The following is a 19,129-nucleotide window of genomic DNA, read 5'->3' as shown; positions in this document are numbered from 1 at the left end:
GATCAAGTTATTTTAGAAAAAAATACACAGCACACTCTTCATCTACCCTTGCATATTCAAAATTTGAAAATCCTCTCAGTATTCTGAGGATTCTGTGTAACCAATATCCATTTTATGGTTAGGAAATAAATATACGTTGTTTTATGGGCTATCCCACACCCCTACTCCCCGCAACTAACTGCTATTGATAACTTGTGAGAATATTGTTTCATGGAAACATTTTGTAAAATGTTTCTATAAATAAAGGTAGAAAGTAATAAGCATAGGCAGAGGTCCCTAAAGTGGAGTACTATACTCAGGAGGTGAGGACAGGGAAGAAATTACATCTCTCTAGGAGAAGAGACTGGGGCAAGGATTATGAAAAGAGCCTTCTTAGAGGGAGACTTGAAGCTTGGGTAAGGACTGCAGGAGAAAAATTGGCTGGAGAAATGTCTAAATTAAAAGGAGAGATGAGGTTTAGAAGATCTATGATGTCCAAGATATTGATCTCTCATACATAGAAAAGGAATATGATTTATTTCATATGACTCTCCAGCAGGAGCAAGGAGACAGATTTTGGAACAAAATGTGAGGACATTATCAGAAACAGAACAGGACTTACACAGAGTAGGCAGTAAATTTCCTGCCCCTCTAAGTGTTCCAGAGAAGTCAGACAATGGGATAAATACACGTATAGATTTCCGTGCCAAATAATTGGTGGGATGAATGATCCCTAATGATAATCAACTCAAAGTCTGTCTTAATTCTGTGAGCTAAAAGTTTATTCGCCTAGCTCTGACTTGCTGGTGAAGATTTTAAACAGAGAAAACAAACAAAAAAAAAAAACATGATTTGAACTGTGCTTGCAAAGATTAATCTTGTAGTTCTATATGGGATGTTTTAGAAAAAGAAAGATAGCAGGGAGATAACTTACAAAGAATCATGTACAAGCACTCTTATCATCCCCTCTCTTCCACCAACAGAGATGCCATTCAAATTCCTCCTCTTGCCTTCCCAAGGAAGAGCAGGCTTTCATCAAAGAACTGGGATGAAGCATAGGCTTGAGTTCATTTACCTGGTCTTCAGAGGAATCCAATCTGGAAGTTACCATGTGGTCTGCTAGTGAAGAGGTGTGTATTAATATAGGATTTGTGGCTGATATAACTTTTCACTGTCACAAAATATTGATACAATAAAAAAACTGATAAAGTTTATTAAAGTACTTAAAGGACATTTCTCATTTTGCGTAATATTTTGTAATAAAATCATATATGTAAGTATGGAAAATATGTAGGGAAGTGAGAAGAACATTAACCACACAAAATTTACCTCTGACTATGAGATTCCATTTCCTTTTGTAAAATGAAATGATAACTATGTATTTCTTCATAATTATAGTTATCTTATATTGAATGCCTACTAAGTACTAGGCATTATGCATGATACCTAGTATTTGTTATTTCATTCAAACTTCAAAATGGTAATGAGGCTTAAGGTTCACATGAGGTTAAGCTAAAATCTGGATGTATTACAGCAAAACTTTCTTGATATAGCCTTGAGGGAATTATAAAACAATTGCAAAGTAGGACTTAGGATGCCATTTTATTAATAGTTGTACAAAAGATAAAGAACTAATTTTGGGGTCCTTAGTAAAAAACTCTTTAATAAGCAGATTAGGAAACTGCTTAGGCTCAAAACCTATGGAGGGACTTTTTTTTTCTCTTCTCCAATGCTTTCCTGAGCTCATATAGACAGGCCCACCAAGAGGCAATATTACCTTCCAACTTTAACCTGTGATCCAACATGGTATAAGCCAGAGTGACATTTGTTTACCAACTACAGTATGCTGGTGGAGTAAACATAAGTTTCTTATTAAGGTATCTAGTTTCAGAAATTTTCAGCCAAAATTCCCCATTGCGAGCTGTTCAATGAAGAGCTTCTCTGAGCTCTTAGTTGGGAGAAGGAAGGAATTTCCTATTTTCCTTCAAATCGCATTAAATAGAGGACAAGTCATACTCATAACCTTATGGCTATTAACTTCAAAACATAAAAAATGAAACCAAAAGTAAGTGTATTATTTCCTACTTGAAAACTCCTATTCAACTTTTACTGTGGACCAGGAATTGTGGTAGGGTGTGGCATCCATATAAATCAGGAAAATCATAGTATCACGTTCTTGAAGAACACCCAAAAAAGGAAAACTGTCATATGGTTAAGATTCAGCTGCAGTCTAATCAACATTTTCCTTTTACACATCAAAAGAGGGAGGATCAAAGATGACCACTGACTTGTCAAAATCACATGAGAACTTAGTGGGGGGACTAAAATGAAAACCCTAATTGCTCTTGGAATGCCAAATTTTAAAGCACATATTGACTCATCTCCCCTCATGATTTTCATATTCATAGTGAATCCCTTGATCCCCCTTTCTTCCCTATCTGAGTCCTTAGAGTTTCCTGCAGATCCATTTGCTTCATGACTGTGTTTATACCCCTACCTCTACCTGATTAGATTCATTTTGCAGATAATGTTGCCTAGTTTTTTTTTTTTGTCAAAAGTGAGAAGAACATACGTTAGATAATAATTGATTACCTTACATTTGTCTCCTTTAATTATGCAGTCTTTGAAACTTACCAGTTCCCTGTGCTTACAAATTATTTCTACATCTATTGCTGATTCATTGGACCTTGTTTCAGCATAAAAAACTCACTGTACACATTTCCATTTCTGACTCAGCTATCTGTCCTCACATTGATGCATATTTATATCTGTCCCTGGGAATGTGTGCTGCATGCACACTCAGTAATCTTACCATGATCATCTGCTCTTTCTTTTAGTTTACCTGAGTCTATTGTTCAGTACTGTTCAATAGTAAAGGATATAATAGAGACATGTGTCAAGATGTAAACTGTTTCATTTTTCCAAGATACTTCAGGATGATACTTTCTCTTTACTTTCTACTCATTTGCTTCATGTTTCACTTATCAGTCTGCAAATGCAATACAAGATTTTGAGCCCTTCCTTTTGGTCTTCATTCAACATATACCTATTATCAGAAAATATAATACGTAGGATGGATAGAGATAAAAACCATATTTCCTGCATTCAAGTCTTAAGGCAAAGACAGACAAGTAAATCAACAATAACTCTTCAATATGATATATGGTATCATGGAATTAAAGACAGATTGTTATAGTGAAACAGAAGAGTATTAACAGATCCTTCAATCTGTCTGGGGGTGGGAAAACGAAAGCCTTCACAAAGTAATAGATGTTTTAGCTGAGTGTTGAGTATCAATGGAAAAGTGATGATTAGGGAATGTTATGCCATTTTTCAGCTTGGGGAATTGAAGAGTAAATAAAGCAGTGTCATTCTCAAAAGCACAGTGTCAAGATTATAAGAGATAGATTACAGAGAAGATACACAACTCACTCAAAGAAAGTTGGATATATTTTGTGGAATTTTTAAGCCACAAAACTCCACTTTGTATTTCATTTCAATTACTTTTCTTCTCTTTTAAGATCACTGGAGAAGAATAACATTTTGTAATATTTTAAGTACGGTATTCGATTAAAAAACTTAGAAAACATTAGACAAGTCAATACAATGTCTATAACTGGCTTTTGTTTTGCAGATAAACAGTGTTACTCGAGATATTTGAGAAAGTCACTTGTTATAGTGATGAAAGGTATATTTAATGGAGTTATTCTGGCAGATATTAGGATAAAATCTTATAACAGAAACAATTTGGAAAAAGTGATAATCATTTGAAGGTGAGAAAAACCAAGACTAACATAATTTCAACAAAATTAAAGGCCAGATCCTAAATTAGAGAGTCAATTTAAATAACAGGTCAGAGCAACAATTAAATAAAATAAGTTAATTATTCAGAGGTTTTAAATATGAGAGAATTTAGAAAATGCTGGTATTATTCCCTGGTGCTTAATAATGTTTTGTTTGTGAACTGGAACTTCTAGTTATGGTGTGAACAAAATACATCTTCTCAGGGGTCTCACCTACCAAACTGAAAAGTAAAATTTAAAATGGGAAAGGGGTGTCCCGAAACTGTCCTGGGAATTAGGGAATTAGGAAAAGGTACCTTACACATATAACATATTTAAAGCATAAATATAATGTTAATGAGACACTATTGAAAGAAGATGCCAAATGTCGACATGGACATAGAACACAAGATTACAGGGAACTGAAGGTAGACATCCCACTTTGGTACATTCTTCGAAAGTGAAAGAGAAGAAATGAAGACATAGGCAGGAAATAGTGAAGTCAGATCACAGTACTTGAAGGCATCTACGTGAAAACAGCTTAGCAGCATTAGAAAGTGGTAGCAAGAGAAGAATTGAGGCTTCTCATGGTGTGTGAAAGGAGAGATTAGTCAATGTGCCTAGAAATAGTCACTGAACAGGTGGAGGTTGGGCCAGTAGTGGTGGGAGTCTCATGACACTGCCAACATGTGTACCTGATGTGATACAGATGCCAAATTAAAAGTTGGATACAGTGATTTGGCATCTGGTGCAGTTTTTTCTTCTTTTTAAAACCAAAGACAGAAAAAAAAAAAAAAAAAAAAAAAGAACCTATAAAGGATAGTCTTATTTCTGGCATTGTCAAAGACTTGGTTCTTTCTTAACTTCCCTTAGGCTACTAGGTTACTGTGAACTGCTTATTTAAATTTCTATCAGCCAGCCCACTATTTGAGCTGTGAGAACACTGTGGAAACAGTGTTTCCAAATGAAACACTGGTTTGAAAACCAAATGGAAAGAGAGGACATCCCAGGAGAATGAAGCCACCTTATTTTCTGAAGAAAGGTTTATGCCAATTAAGGATAATTTGAGAGAGTTAAGAGACAGTAGAAAAGCAGGAGATCAAGACACACACACACACACACACACACACCAAAAACAAACAAACAAAAAAACCAAATCTGCATTTCCACACACAAAAGTCAAAGAATTTTGATTCTAAAAATGAATGAAAATGCTTTTAAAAAAATTATCTAGAAGAAAGAGTATAATTAGAGCCATCTTCCGTGTATATTCAGGATGATTTAAAAATAAATTTGGAGTCTATGATATAAGAAACAAGAGGTAACATGGTAATCAAGAATCTTTGGCTGCAGTGTATTGTAATTCATCACAAAACAGCTTAAGCCAAATAGAAAATGTATTGGCTAGTCCACTTTTAAGTCTAGAGAAAACTAACTGCAGTCATAACTAAGCCTAAAAGCTCAAATTATGCCCTAGAGATAGTGTACCTTTCTTCATCTCTCCTTCTCTATGTTTGCCTTGCTGTCTTCATTCTTTTATCCAGATATTCCCCAAATGATGCTCCTCTGCAACCACAGTTAAGAAGTATTTTCCTAATTATTCCAGTAAACAGTCCTTGCCTGGGGTCCTGTATTTCTATTCGGGTCACCTACACATAATACGCAGGATGGATAGTCAGGTCTTTATCACGTCTAGCTCTGTCCTGGGGTTAGGATCAGCCTCAACCAAAATACAAGACACGAAAGTGAAGCAATGGTTCATTCCACAGTTGAAAATTGGTGCACTTTTAAAGAAGGCAGAAAGCATACAGGGTAGAAGATAAACAGGGGTCTACTGTATTCCATGCCTTGGTAGTTCAGAGATAATATGTCCTTGTATCCATAAGACACATTAAAAATAAACCCATGTAATGTGATAAAAGTACTTCACATACCACTAAAAATGTACCTACCTTATCTTCTCAAGGAGATAACATTAATTCTGTGCAGATATCAGCACAAAATCTTTGAGTTAACGTGCCTTGTTCATTTTCCTATGTCTAGAACAGATGGGAAACAAAAAATAACCATAATTAAAACGGAAAAAAATCATCTAGAAAAGAGGTGAAGAGTTGATTAGTTTAACAATCTATGACATATACGATATTCTCAAAAGCTATAAGGACTCTCTGCTTGCTGGTGAAGCAAAACCTATTGTAAGGATCCAAGTCAGCTTTCAGGGGGATCTCCAAATCTGCTGTTCTCCCTGATCATGTGTGACATGGGCAATGGGAGGAATTGTTGTTTAAAAGGCTGAAATTTTTGGTAGTCCACTTTTTGTTGGTGTCAGTCTGGCAGCTTGGGGATTGAGAAATCAATAGCTGCTTTGAGCCACGCTTGGACTTCTCTCAAAATGCAATTACCTTAGTTGCCAGATATTTTGTAACGATAATTAAGACTGCCATCTGGCTTCTGTTATCATAGAAATCTCTCATTCATTGCCATTAACAAGCCAATTTCCATAACTGCATCTTCTAATGTCAGCCCTGGCTTACGGAGCACAGCTACTACTAAGCTTCTTAGTGATGCTGGTGCCACTCAGCATCGCATTCCTGCCACCTTGTTAAATGCAGTGTCCTCTATGTATTCTTGAGCTGGTGCATTTTCTGGACATGTGTTGTGTTGCAACACAGGCATGCCAATGCTCTGAGTCTCTTAATCTTCTCCTTTCTCTCTCACAGCAATCTTGAAATATTTCATTGAGAGTGGGCTTGCAAGACTGTACTAACAGCACATTAGTACCAAATCCTCAGAAGCTTATCTGGATGCTAAATTTATGTCCCGAGATAATGTTACCATATCAACAATCTCCCATTTAACAAACTTTATGTTTCACTCCTGGTTTACCACTTTCTAGACCCAGTCCCATACATTCTTTCCCGGTCCCCACCAGAACATGCTGACTAGGTCTTGCAGCACCTTCAGGATACAGTCTCCTTTATCCCTTAACAGGCCCAGAACTTCTCCATCGGAGTCTTGGAACCTAACACCCACATTAAAAGTCCGGAGGCTAGAAGAAGAAGTAGGGTTTTATCTAGAGCGGTATGTAACGCTTTTTGTTTTCAAGCAAAAGTGACATTAGTTTTTGACAGGAAAAAGTAAGACTTAAAGGAAGTACCCCAGAGGGTTCTGAGGAATCTCATGGTCTTGAGCGCCTCAACCCAGTTATCCCTATCTGTGGTCTCAGAGTTCTACTCCTAACCAATAATGGTCCTGACCTTGGCATAACTGACTTGACAGGTTAAATAATTCAATTTTTAGTGGTGTTCTGTTGCCCTTATAATTCAGTTCAAGGACTCGGGTGTTTTCTGGCTTATGTTGTCAGAAAATGAGGTTATTTGTGTGCTGCTTAAGAGTCCTTCTGGCTGCCACACCTAGCCTTATTGGTGATAAATCACCATTTCAACTTTTCATTGTCTTTCTTCAATGCACTCTTTGTATGCTGCAATAGACTACTTCCCTTGAACCTTCCAATCACGTGTGAAATTACACCAACTCCCACTAGCCATAGATGACTTATGGTGAACTTACCATTAGTGATAAGGTTCTCCTTGTCCACTGAACAGCTGGTGATCCAGCTCTAGAGTCCTCTTTTAGGTCTGTTTTCTCAGACCTCTTCTAACACCAACAGGTGGACTCAGTGATGAAGATTTGCATACAAGATCCCCATAAGGGAGTGGTCTTAGAAATACCTGTCGGCTAATGAAGGAAAAAGTACTGGACAGAGAGAAAGCTATGCCCAATTTGAAACATGGTATGGTTGTAATAGAGGCCATAGCTTACTTCCTAGAGAATGCCAATGCTTAGAGATAGCCTGAATTTAGGCAAGAGTGGGGCAAGGATTTATGGCCGTGCATAGATAAGGACGTTCTCAAAGATGGAGTATGTATTTTTAAAAGGTAAGATTCTTTGGTGATGGAAAATTCTTGGAGAGCGACTCAGCTTTGAGCTGCCTACAGGCAATGCTTTGTGCAACTGGGAAATTAGTGCCTGGGTCCTGATCATGTGTCTGGATGGCACACCAGAGTACCCAATTTAAGCATTCATCAAAGAATCACCTTCCCCGAAGTCCCTAGCTCAAAGTTTCGTTTTGTTTTACCTCCCAGGGTAATTTGACCTACTAAATTAAAGGTTTGGCTCTATTTCTTCTTTCATCTTTCTTTTCATTTTATCTTTTCCTTTCCTTTTTTTTTCTTTTTGTTCCTTGTAATATCTTCATTGTGTTCTTTTATCAGCTTTCTTTTTTACTTTTCTTTTTTTCCTTAAAGTGTCTTCATTTTTGTTCTTTCGTCAGCTTTCTTTCTTTCCTTTTTTTTGTGTGTGTTTTTTTCTTACTGCTGCTTTCTCATATCAAGATATCCTTTATTGGCTATTTTCTTTAAGAAGAAATAAATGAGTTGATTCCTTTGGAGGACTAGTGTGAGTTTCCTCTGCTTGTGTTTAAGATCTCTTTCACTATGAGTTTTTCTTCTCACATGAAGAATTACAATAATACAATAATAGCTGGAGACTTTAATACCCCACTTTCAACATTGGAGAGTTCTTCCAGACAGAAAATAAATTAAGAAAAATCAGACTTAATCTGAACTATAGGCCAAATGAATCTGAGAGATATTTATAGAACATTTCATCCAAGAGCTGTGGAATACACATTGTTTTTCTCAGCACATGGATTATTCTCAAGGATAGACCATATGTTAGCTCACAAAACAAGCATTAAAACATTCAAAAAATTGAAATAATATCAAGCACCTTTTCTAACCACAATGGAATAAAACTAGAATTTTGGAAACTACAAATATATGAAAATTGAACACTATGCTCATAAATGATCAGTGGGTCAATGAAGAAACTTGGAAATTGAAAACTTTCTTGAAAAAAATGACAATGAAAACACAACGTACCAAAACCTATGGAATACAGCACAAGTAGTACTCAGAGGAAAGTTTATAGCTATAAGCACCTACATCAAAAAGGAGGAAAAAATTCAAATGAGCAATCTAATAATACATCTTAAAGAACTAGAAAAGCAAAACCAAACCAAACTTAAAATTAGAAGAAAGGAAATAATAAAGATCTGAGCATAAATAAATGGAATTGAAATGGAAAAAATACAAGGACCAATGAAACAAAAAATGATGTTTTGAAAACTTAAACAAAATTGACAACCCTTTAGCCAGACTAAGAAAAAAAGAGATAAGATACAAATAATGTCAGAAATAAAAAAGTAGACATCACAACTAATCCTGCGGAAATACAAAGGATCATTAGTGATTACTATGAGCAACTATATGCCAATAAATTGGAAAATATGGAAGAAATGAGTGAATTCCTAATACATAAAACCTACCAAAATTGAACCGAAAGGAAATCCAAAACCTGAACAGAACAATACAAATTAAAGAGATTGAAGGTGTAATAAAATGTCTCCCAATAAATAAAAGCCTGGGACCTTATGGCTCCACTGCTGAGTTCTGCCAAATGTTGAAAGAAGAACTAATACCAAACTACTCAAATTATTCAAACTACTCAAATTATTCCAAAAATAGAGGAGGAAGAAATACTTCCAAACTAATTCTATAGGGGCATTATTACCCTGATACCAAAGCAAGACAAAGCACATGGAAAAAAGAAAACCACAGGCCAATATCTCTGATGAATATTAATGCAAAATTCCTCAAGCAAACTACTAGCAAACCAAATTCAACACTACATTAGAAAGATAACTTATGGTGACCAAGTGGGATTTAGCCCAGGGATGCAAGGATGGTTCAACATATGCATATCAATCAATGTCATATATCATATCAACAAACTGAAAGATAAAAACATACTATTTTAATTGATGCTGAACAAGCATTTGATACAACATCCTTTCATGATAAAAATCCTCGGGAAACTGGGGTAGAAAGAACATTTCTCAACATAATAAAGGTCATATATAACAGATCCACAGCTAGTAAGATACTAAATGGGGCAAAAAAATGGAAGCATTTCCTCTAAGATCTGGAAAACAACAAGGCTGCCCATTGTCACCACTGTTATTCAACATAGTACTGGAAGCCCCAGCTAGAGCAAATAGACAAGAGAAATATATAAAGGGCATCCAAATTGGAAAGGAAGAAGTCAAATTATCCTTGTTTTCAGGTGATATGATCTTATCTTTGAAAAAAACTAAAGACTCCACAAGAAAACTGTTAAAACTGACTTTTAAACATCCAGTAAAGTTGCAGGATACAAAATCAACATACAAAAATCAGTAGTATTTCTATATGCCAATGATGAACAATGGGAAGAAGAAAGAAAAATGTAATCTCATTTACAGTAGCCACCCACAAAATGAAATACCTAGGAATTAATTTAACCAAAGTAGTGAAAGATATCTACAATGAAAACTTTAAAAAGCAGATGAAAGAAATTGAAGAGAACACCAAAAAAAATGGAAAAATACTTCATGTTCATGGATTGTAAGAAGTGATGTTGTTAAAGTGTCCATACTACCAAAAGCAATTTACAGATTCAACACAATCCCTATCAAAATACCAATAACATTCTTCACAGAAATAGAAAAAAAATAAAACCATAATTAATATATAACCACGACAGACCCAGAATAGCCAAAGCTATGCTAAGCAAAAATAACAAAACTGGAGGGTGACATTATCTGTCTTCAACTTACACTATGGAGATATAGTAATAAGAACAGCATAGTAATGGCATAAAATCAGACATATAGACCAATGGAACAGAACAGAGAACCCAGAAACAAATCCACACACCTACAGTGAACTCATTTTTGACAAAGATGCCCAGAACATACACTGGGGAAAGACCGTCTTTTCAATAAATGGTGCTGGGAAAGCTGGATTTCCACATGCAGAAGAATGAAACTAGACCCTATCTCTGGCCATATACAAAATCAAATCAAAATGGATTAAAAGTCTAAATCTAAGACCTCAACCTCTGAAAATACTACAAGGAAACATTAGGGGAAAATCCCCAGAATATTGGGCTGGACAGAAATTTCTTGAGCAACACCCCATAAGACAGGCTTTCAAAACAAAAATGGACAAATGGGATTGCGTTAAATTATAAAATTTCTGCACAGCAAAGCATACAATCAACAAAGTGAAGAGACAACCCACAGAATGGGATAAAATATTTGCAAACTAGCCATCTGACAAGAATATATGAGGAGCTCAAGCAATTCTATAGGAAAAAAATTAATAATCCAATCAATAAATGGGCAAAAGATTTGAATAGACATTTCTCAAAAGAATATATACAAATATCCAACAGGCATATGAAAAGGTGCTCTGGCCGGGTGCGGTGGCTCACGCCTGTAATCCCAGCACTTTGGGAGGCCGAAACGGGTGGATCACGAGGTCAGGAGATTGAGACCATCCTGGCTAACCCGGTGAAACCCCGTCTCTACTAAAAAAATACAGAAAACTAGCCGGGCGAGGTGGCGGGTGCCTGTAGTCCCAGCTACTCGGGAGGCTGAGGCAGCAGAATGGCATAAACCCGGGAGGCGGAGCTTGCAGTGAGCCGAGATGGTGCCACCGCACTCCAGCCTGGGCGACAGAGTGAGACTCCGTCTCAAAAAAAAAAAAAAAAAAAAAAAAAAAAAGTGCTCAACTTCATTGATTATCAGAGAAATGCTACAGTAAGGTATCTCACCCCATCTAAAATTACTTATATCTAAAAGACAGGCAATAACATGCTGGCGAGGTTGTGGAGCAAAGGAAACCCTTGTACACTGTTGATGGGAATGTAAATTTAGTACAACCATTATTGAGAACAGTTTGGAGGTTCCTTCAGAAGCTAAAAATAGAACTACCATATGATCCAGCAATGCCACTTCTGGATATAGCAAAAAGTGAGGACATCAGTATATTGAAGAGATATCTGCACTTTTATGCTTGATGCAGCACTGCTTACAATAGCTAACATTTGAAAGCAATCTATTTGTTCATCAACAGACAAATGCATAAAAAATGTGATACATATACACAATGAAGTACTATTCAGGCATAAATTGAATGAGATTTAGTCATCTGCAGCATCATGTATGGAACTAGAGATCATTATGTTAAGTGAAATAAGTCAGGCACAGAAAGATAAACATCACATGTTCTTGCTCATCTGTAGGATCTAAAAATCAAAGCAACTGACCTCATGGACACACAGAGTAGAAGGATGCTTACCAGAGGCTGAGAGTGGTAGTGGAAGGGTAGTTGTTAGGGGATGGTTAGTAAGTACAAAAAATAGTTAAAAAGAATGATAAGACCTACTATTTGATAGCACAACAGAGTGATTATAGTCAATAATAATTACATATTTTAAAATCACTTAATATTATTGGATTGTTTGTAACTCAAGGGATAAATGCATGAGGGGATGGATACCCTGTTCTCCATGACGTGTTTATTTCACATTGCATGCCTCTATCAAAACATTTCATGTACCCCATACTATGTAAGCACATAAATTAAAAATTAAAAAAGCAAATAATGATTCAATGATGGCAATAATAATGATGATGAAAACAACATATTTATTACATGCCATCAGGTCATATAGTAATTATCTTATTTATCATTCATTTATATCTTGAATGTATAGTTACATATTTTGTAGGTGAAAATTCCGAGAAACAGATGTGCTAAGTAATTTTTCTGAAGTCAGAGATCCAGAAAGTAAATATAAATCCTGATATGTTTGATTTTTACTTAATATTTCAAATTAAATGGTTCAGCCTCAAATATAACCACAGATAATAGAGATGAAAGAAATATGTGTTATTTGTGCTTGGAAAATATATATATTTCAAAGTTTTCTGTGCTTTGAAATTTGACATGTCTAATTTCCTACCCAGTTCATTTTACGGAATTATATAATTAAGTTTGCACTGAACTGGTTCCAAGATCATCAAACAGGATAATATCAACATTGGTGACAGCACTCTGATTTCCTTCTATTGAGTTTAGTCTTTAGCAAAGCAGTGACAAAAAAAAATGTGCAAGAGTGAGTACATGGCTTCATGCATCAGTTCACTAAATATTATCCACCCTTTACTATAACTCAACAGCCACAGATGCTAGCAATATACAGACTTATAAATTTATCATCCTTGCTATTGTGGGTCCCCAGTCATTTGAGAAATATCATGTAAAAAAGTAATGATAGCACATTGTGACAAGGGGGAACAACATAACTTTCCCTGATGAAAAGAGGCTATGGTTATTAACAGGATGTTTAGGAGGATATGACATTGTTGAGCTGGATAGTAAAGGATACATATGTTCCAGGCATACCTGGCAAGTAAGAGATTGCAGAGACAGAAAACAATGTGTAACAAAGGATGGTTACATGAAACAACCTGGTGTTAATGAATCAAACATAATTGAAGCAACTCTGATGCCAATACACTTACAGGACATGTGAAGAGAAAGGAATATATTAGTTAGAATTCATTCTTTTTGCTATTATTTCTTTATTTTTTATTGAGATAAGATTCACATAACATAAACTTAATGATTTTAATCTTATTATTTTTATTTTTTAAGAATTCCAACTAAATTAACCATTTAAAGTGAACAAATCAGTGACATTTAGTACATTCTTATTATTGTGCAACTACTACCTCTCTCTAGTTCTAAAACCTGTCCATCACTCCAAAAGAAAACCTTGTACCCAGTAAGAAGTTACTCCCCATTCCACACTTTTCCTAGACTCTGATACCCACCAATCTGCTTTCTGTTTCTATGGATTTACTTATTTTTGACATTTTATATTAATGGAATAAAACAATATATGATTTTTTGTGTGTTTCATTCTTTTTACTCGGCATAAAGTTTTCAAGGTAAATCCACATTTTAGTATATATTAGTATTTCATTTTTATGGTTGAATAGTATTCCATAGTGCACCTATACCACAATTTGCTTATCCATTGATGAACATCAATGTGTACATTGTATACAAGTGTGAGTTTTAGTACCCATTTTCAATTTTTTTGGATATATACCTAGGAGTGAAACATCCAGGTCATTCTATGTTTTACTTTTGAGGAAACACTGAACTGTTTGTCACAGTAGCTGCATCATTTACACTTTCAGTTAAGATTCACAGTGACCACATAGAAAACTTTTTAAAAGTGGCATAGAGAAATTAATTTTTTCTCTCATAAAAAGTACAGATGTAAATTGGGGATTACATGACATTTCCCTGTTTTAGTAATCCTATCTTCTTCTACTTCAAAGGTCAATGAACTATTGTGCACAGCTGTCTGTATTTGTAAACTAAGTTTTATTGATCCAAAGCTATTCCCGTTCATTTACTTCCTCTCTACGGGCAGTTTAGACACAACATGGTAGCGCTGAGTGGTTGACATGAAGACAATATGACCTCCAAAGTCAAAAATATTTACTGTCTGGCCTTTTAGAAAAAATGTTTGTTAAATTCTACATTTATTTTTCTGACCTATCATCCTTAGCTAGGGCTTTCTACTCATGGTCTTAGATGGCTATTTAAGCTCTAGGCATCATATTCTCAATCCAACCATCAACAAGAAGGAAGAGCAAAAGAAGGTCAGACCTGTCTTTAAAAACACACTTCCCTGCAGAATCTCAACCGCTTTGCATTCTCCTAAATTAGTCCCACATCCATAACTAGCTGCAAAAGACTTAGGGAAATGTAGGCCTTATTTCAGGTGACTAGAAAGTCATCTAAAAATGGGATTCGATAGCTCTGGCACAGAGACAGTATCCACCAGAGGAACTGGCATACACCATAGATTTATCCAGTTTTTCTGAAAATTGTAGAATCTGGGCAGGCAGGTGGAAGGGAAGAGCTCTCCAAGACAAAGTAAAGAACCTAAGAACAAATTAAAGTCCTTGTTACCCATTCTGATCATCTCACAACAAGTAGAAATAGGTAGATCAGTAATAAATCTCTATCTTCCTTGATAAACAGTGATTTCTGAGTTCACTAGGCCTCATTTTCTGGTTAATTTAAGAGTCTGATTAAAGCTTTACATCTCATAATTGAGATCAATGTAGCATCATCTCTAGTTCTAATTGGATTTTCAAGGTTTTGCATATGGAGAGGGACTGAAATTCAGGGAAGATGTCAATGCTGAACTTTGTAGGGTTGGGATAACCAATAGATATTATTTTTTTCTGAAAGGGAAATGCTTTAAATATTTCTACATCAGCTTAGGGAGAAATATCCATAGAAGAAATGAGAATGAGCAAATTTTGTGCAAAGCAGCATTAACATCAACATATATTTCAGTGGCGCAAAGATTCAGTAGTGTCATAGTAGAATGTATTTATACTTCTATAAGACGGTAAATAAATAGGACATTTATGGAATTTCTTTCATTTAGTTTTTTAAAATTTGCCTAAAAATAGAAACATCAATAAAAGGTGGCTATAGTATAAATTTTCAAAAAGTACAGGTATAGTCCAGGTATACAAATATAAGGGAAAATTAATTAAATATGCAATGCTATGACTTAATAATATATTCAAGGAAGAAGAGAAGAATAAATGTGATGGTCAGATGCTTGTTGATTTATTCATACCAGGGCCATTTTATTTTGAAATTGGGCTTGTTTTTGAGCAGCATGAATAGAAATTTTTGTAAGACTGGCAAAACCCCAACGTTTTTTCTCTTTGCTTTTTAGTTTTTAATTTATATAATGTAAGTAACATTCTTCTGGGTGTATAGTTCTATAAGTTTTGGTAAATTCACAGAATTGTACAGCCACCACCACAATCTAGATACAGAACGATTCCATCACCCCTCCCCCAAATTATCTTGTGTTGCCTCTTTGTAGTCAGTCTTTCTCCTCACTGTATATAGCCAGAGTCTGTCTTATTACAATTAGAATAATGCATTTAAGATTCACCCATGTTGACTGTGGGTGTCAATAGTTTCTTCCTTTTACTGTTGAGCAGTATTTCTTTGTAATGCCGTATCATGATTTGTTCACCCATCACCATTTGAAAGGCATTTGGATTATTACAGTTTTTACCAGTTATGTACAAAGTTCTTGTAAACACTCACATACAGAAGGTTTTCGTGTAAACATAAGGTTTATTTCTTCCAGGTCAATAGTTAGGATTTATCGTTGAATCATATTATAAATTTATAGAAAACTACCAAACAGTCACAGTGGCTGTGCCATTTTGCTTTCTCACTAGCAATGTATCAAAGTTTCCAGTGCTCCACTTACCCTTCAGCTATTATTAGTGCCTCCCTCCCTTCCACTCACCTCCCCTCCACCTCCCCTACCCAGTCCTATATTGTTGTACTTTTTTCATTGCTTGTTTTGGTTTTATTTTCGAGTTTTAATAATGCTACTTTATCCTAATAGTATCTTTTAGAGAGTGAATATTTTCACTTCTGATGAATTTTGATGTATCATTTTTTAATGGATTATGCCATTGATGTTTGAAGAACTCATTATCTACTCAATATTATGAATATTTTCTCCAGTTTTTCTGAATGATTTTCTAATTTTATTTCATTTTATACATATGTATATAATTGACTTAAATGTTTCAATTTTATACAATATAAAGTATAGGTAAATCTTCATTTATTACATGTGAATGTTAAATCATTTTATCACCATTTATTACATAAATGCTTTTTTTTCTCCATTGATTTGCCTTTACACTTTTTTCAAGTATTAGCCGTATTTTTGGGGGTTGTTTCAGAATTCTCCATTCTGTTCAACTGATTGATGTGTCTTCCCTTTCATTTATATTGCCACACTGTCTTGATTACTGCAGTTTTATAGTGAATACAAAAGGAATTGTGTGAGTCCTACAGCTTTATTCTTTTTATTTCAAAATGTTGTAGCTATTTTAACTTCTTTGCCTTTATATACAAATTTCATAATCTTCCCAAGATCTTTAAAACATCCATCTGGGATTTTGATTGGGAATGTGTTTAATTATGTATAATTTTGTGGGAATTAATATTTAACAGTATTGAGTCTTCCTATCCATAAAAAATAGTATATATTATGTTGCCATTTATTTATGTATATTTTTTTCTTTCATTTGAGGGTATCAATTGTTTGGAATCAATTCAGCATGAGTCTTTTTTCTTGTTTACTCAGTAATAATCTGCATTCTTTCTTTTCTTATTGTATTTTGCTTTCCATTACACCTGAATGTTGTGTTGCATTTTTTTTTTTTTTTTGGAAGGATTTTTTGTCTTCTCAGTTGAAGTTTACTCTGGGGATACTCTCACAAATATTATTTAAGACGTCTACAGATCTTGGACGATTTGTTTGTTTATTGTATTCAGTATTGCATAGGTGGGAGCTATATGTCACAAATAATGAAATAATGAAAGTGAATGAGAGTTAAGGACCAGATTAACCTCTAAGGGCCAGCATTTTCTCATTGGCATGTGTAATACATTTATAGCTTTACTCCTCCAACTGCTTCTCATAGATTGCAGGTTTTTATGATGGTAATAAGTGATTGTGAGAATAATAAAAGAAGAAGATATTTTGCAATGTCAATGAAGTCTTAAATTTTGGGAAAAATAAATAAATAAATACAAAAAAAACCCATCACTTCAACTAGATAACGGACATGCCTTGCTTACAAAGTGAGTTACTGCAAGGTTGAAAAACTTGCAAAAATAAATCACCTAAAATTTTGCACATGGATATTTGTTCTATGTTACCATAAAAGCCCATTGGGGAAAATAGACAGGTAGTGTAAATCATAACTATTAGTAAAACATAGAGTCCTTAGACATTTGCTGCTTGATTTCTAACAATGAGAATGTGAAGCTTGGAGATGTTAATGCCTTTGCCTAGAGTCACACTGAAAATATGTTGCCATCAGAAATGGTCTTTTGCCTCCAATTCCATTTTCCTTTCACCCTAGAAAACCACTTCTCATATTTTCACATACCCATATTCTTCATATTTTTGAAGATTCAATGCAAGATCCATGATGATCACAAAAATCATATAGAACTTGCTATCTATCTCACTCATGCAGTAGTATCTTACATAGTTATGTAAATATTTATTAAACACCTACTATATATAAGGCACAGTTTTACGACCTGGGGATACAGTAAGCAGACAAAATTTCCTGCTGTCATGCAATATGCAATCTAATGAGGAGGACTAAGCAGATATATAATATTGAATTCACTAGAGATAAATGATATATAAAAAAAAGAAAGCGAGCATGGAAGGAAGATAGGAAGTTTTGTAGGTTGCATTTTTAAATTAAGGTAGCTAGTTGTAGACCTCACTGAGAAGGTCACATTTGAATAAATTCCTGAGGAGATGAAGGAGTAGCAATTTGGAGATCAAGAGGAAGAGCATTTGTAGGCTGAGGGAGGATCCAGCGGAAATGTCCAGTGGTCTAAGTGTGCCCGGTATGTTCAATGACCAGTAAGAAGACGCGTTGTGCTAGAGTGGAGGAAGCTAGACTGAGCACAGTGGGGAGAAGATGAAAGAGATGTTAAAAGTGGGCAGGAGGTGGCAAACACATTTATGTGCCTTTATTGGCATTGTTGGGATTTTCTGTTTCTCTGTGAATAAGTTGGGATAATATGTGGGAGAAAACACCAGACCCAATTCTTGTTGTTGTCCTAAAGTGAAGGAGATAGACACTGATCAAGTACTCATATAAGTAAATGTAATAATAAATGCAAAACCAAGCATAATAAATGCTAAGACCAGAGCTTGTTAGACGGATTAGACTTATTTTAAGAATTAACATTTATGTTCAGGTATAGAAGATAAGTAGGTGGTAACTAGCTAAACAATGTAAGTTTAATAATAATGCCATATTGAGTGTTGCCATGCTAAGAAGCACCATTTTCAGCACTTGGCTTGGATGAACTCTTTTAATCTTTAAAATAAACTTATAAAGACTGTATAATTATTGCTTATTACAGATAAGGAAACTGAAGTACACAGAGGCCAAGTAAGTTGCTCATGTTCTCATACATAGCAAATGGGAAAAATGGGACACAAAAGCAAATCATGCAGCAGTTGACCTTAGATGAAGAGGAGGACACAACCCTTGGTCCTCAGTCTATAAAATTTTCTCATCAGCCTTCTTCATCTACTCTAGCTTTCTAATTCTTACTCCTATTTCAACGCCTGGCTCAAATTTTCTCCTGTCTAAAAAGTTTCCTCCCTTTTCCAGTCACAGTAGACCACATTCCCCAAATCCGGTTGGAAGTATGATTATTCTGTGATCTTTATTTAAAGAGCAATTACACTGTGCTGGGAAAATTGGCTAGCCATAAGTAGAAAGCTGAAACTGGATC

Source organism: Piliocolobus tephrosceles, chromosome 15, assembly GCF_002776525.5.
Source record: "Piliocolobus tephrosceles isolate RC106 chromosome 15, ASM277652v3, whole genome shotgun sequence".
Classification (NCBI taxonomy): domain Eukaryota; kingdom Metazoa; phylum Chordata; class Mammalia; order Primates; family Cercopithecidae; genus Piliocolobus; species Piliocolobus tephrosceles.
Note: the sequence above shows the minus strand (reverse complement) of the source record.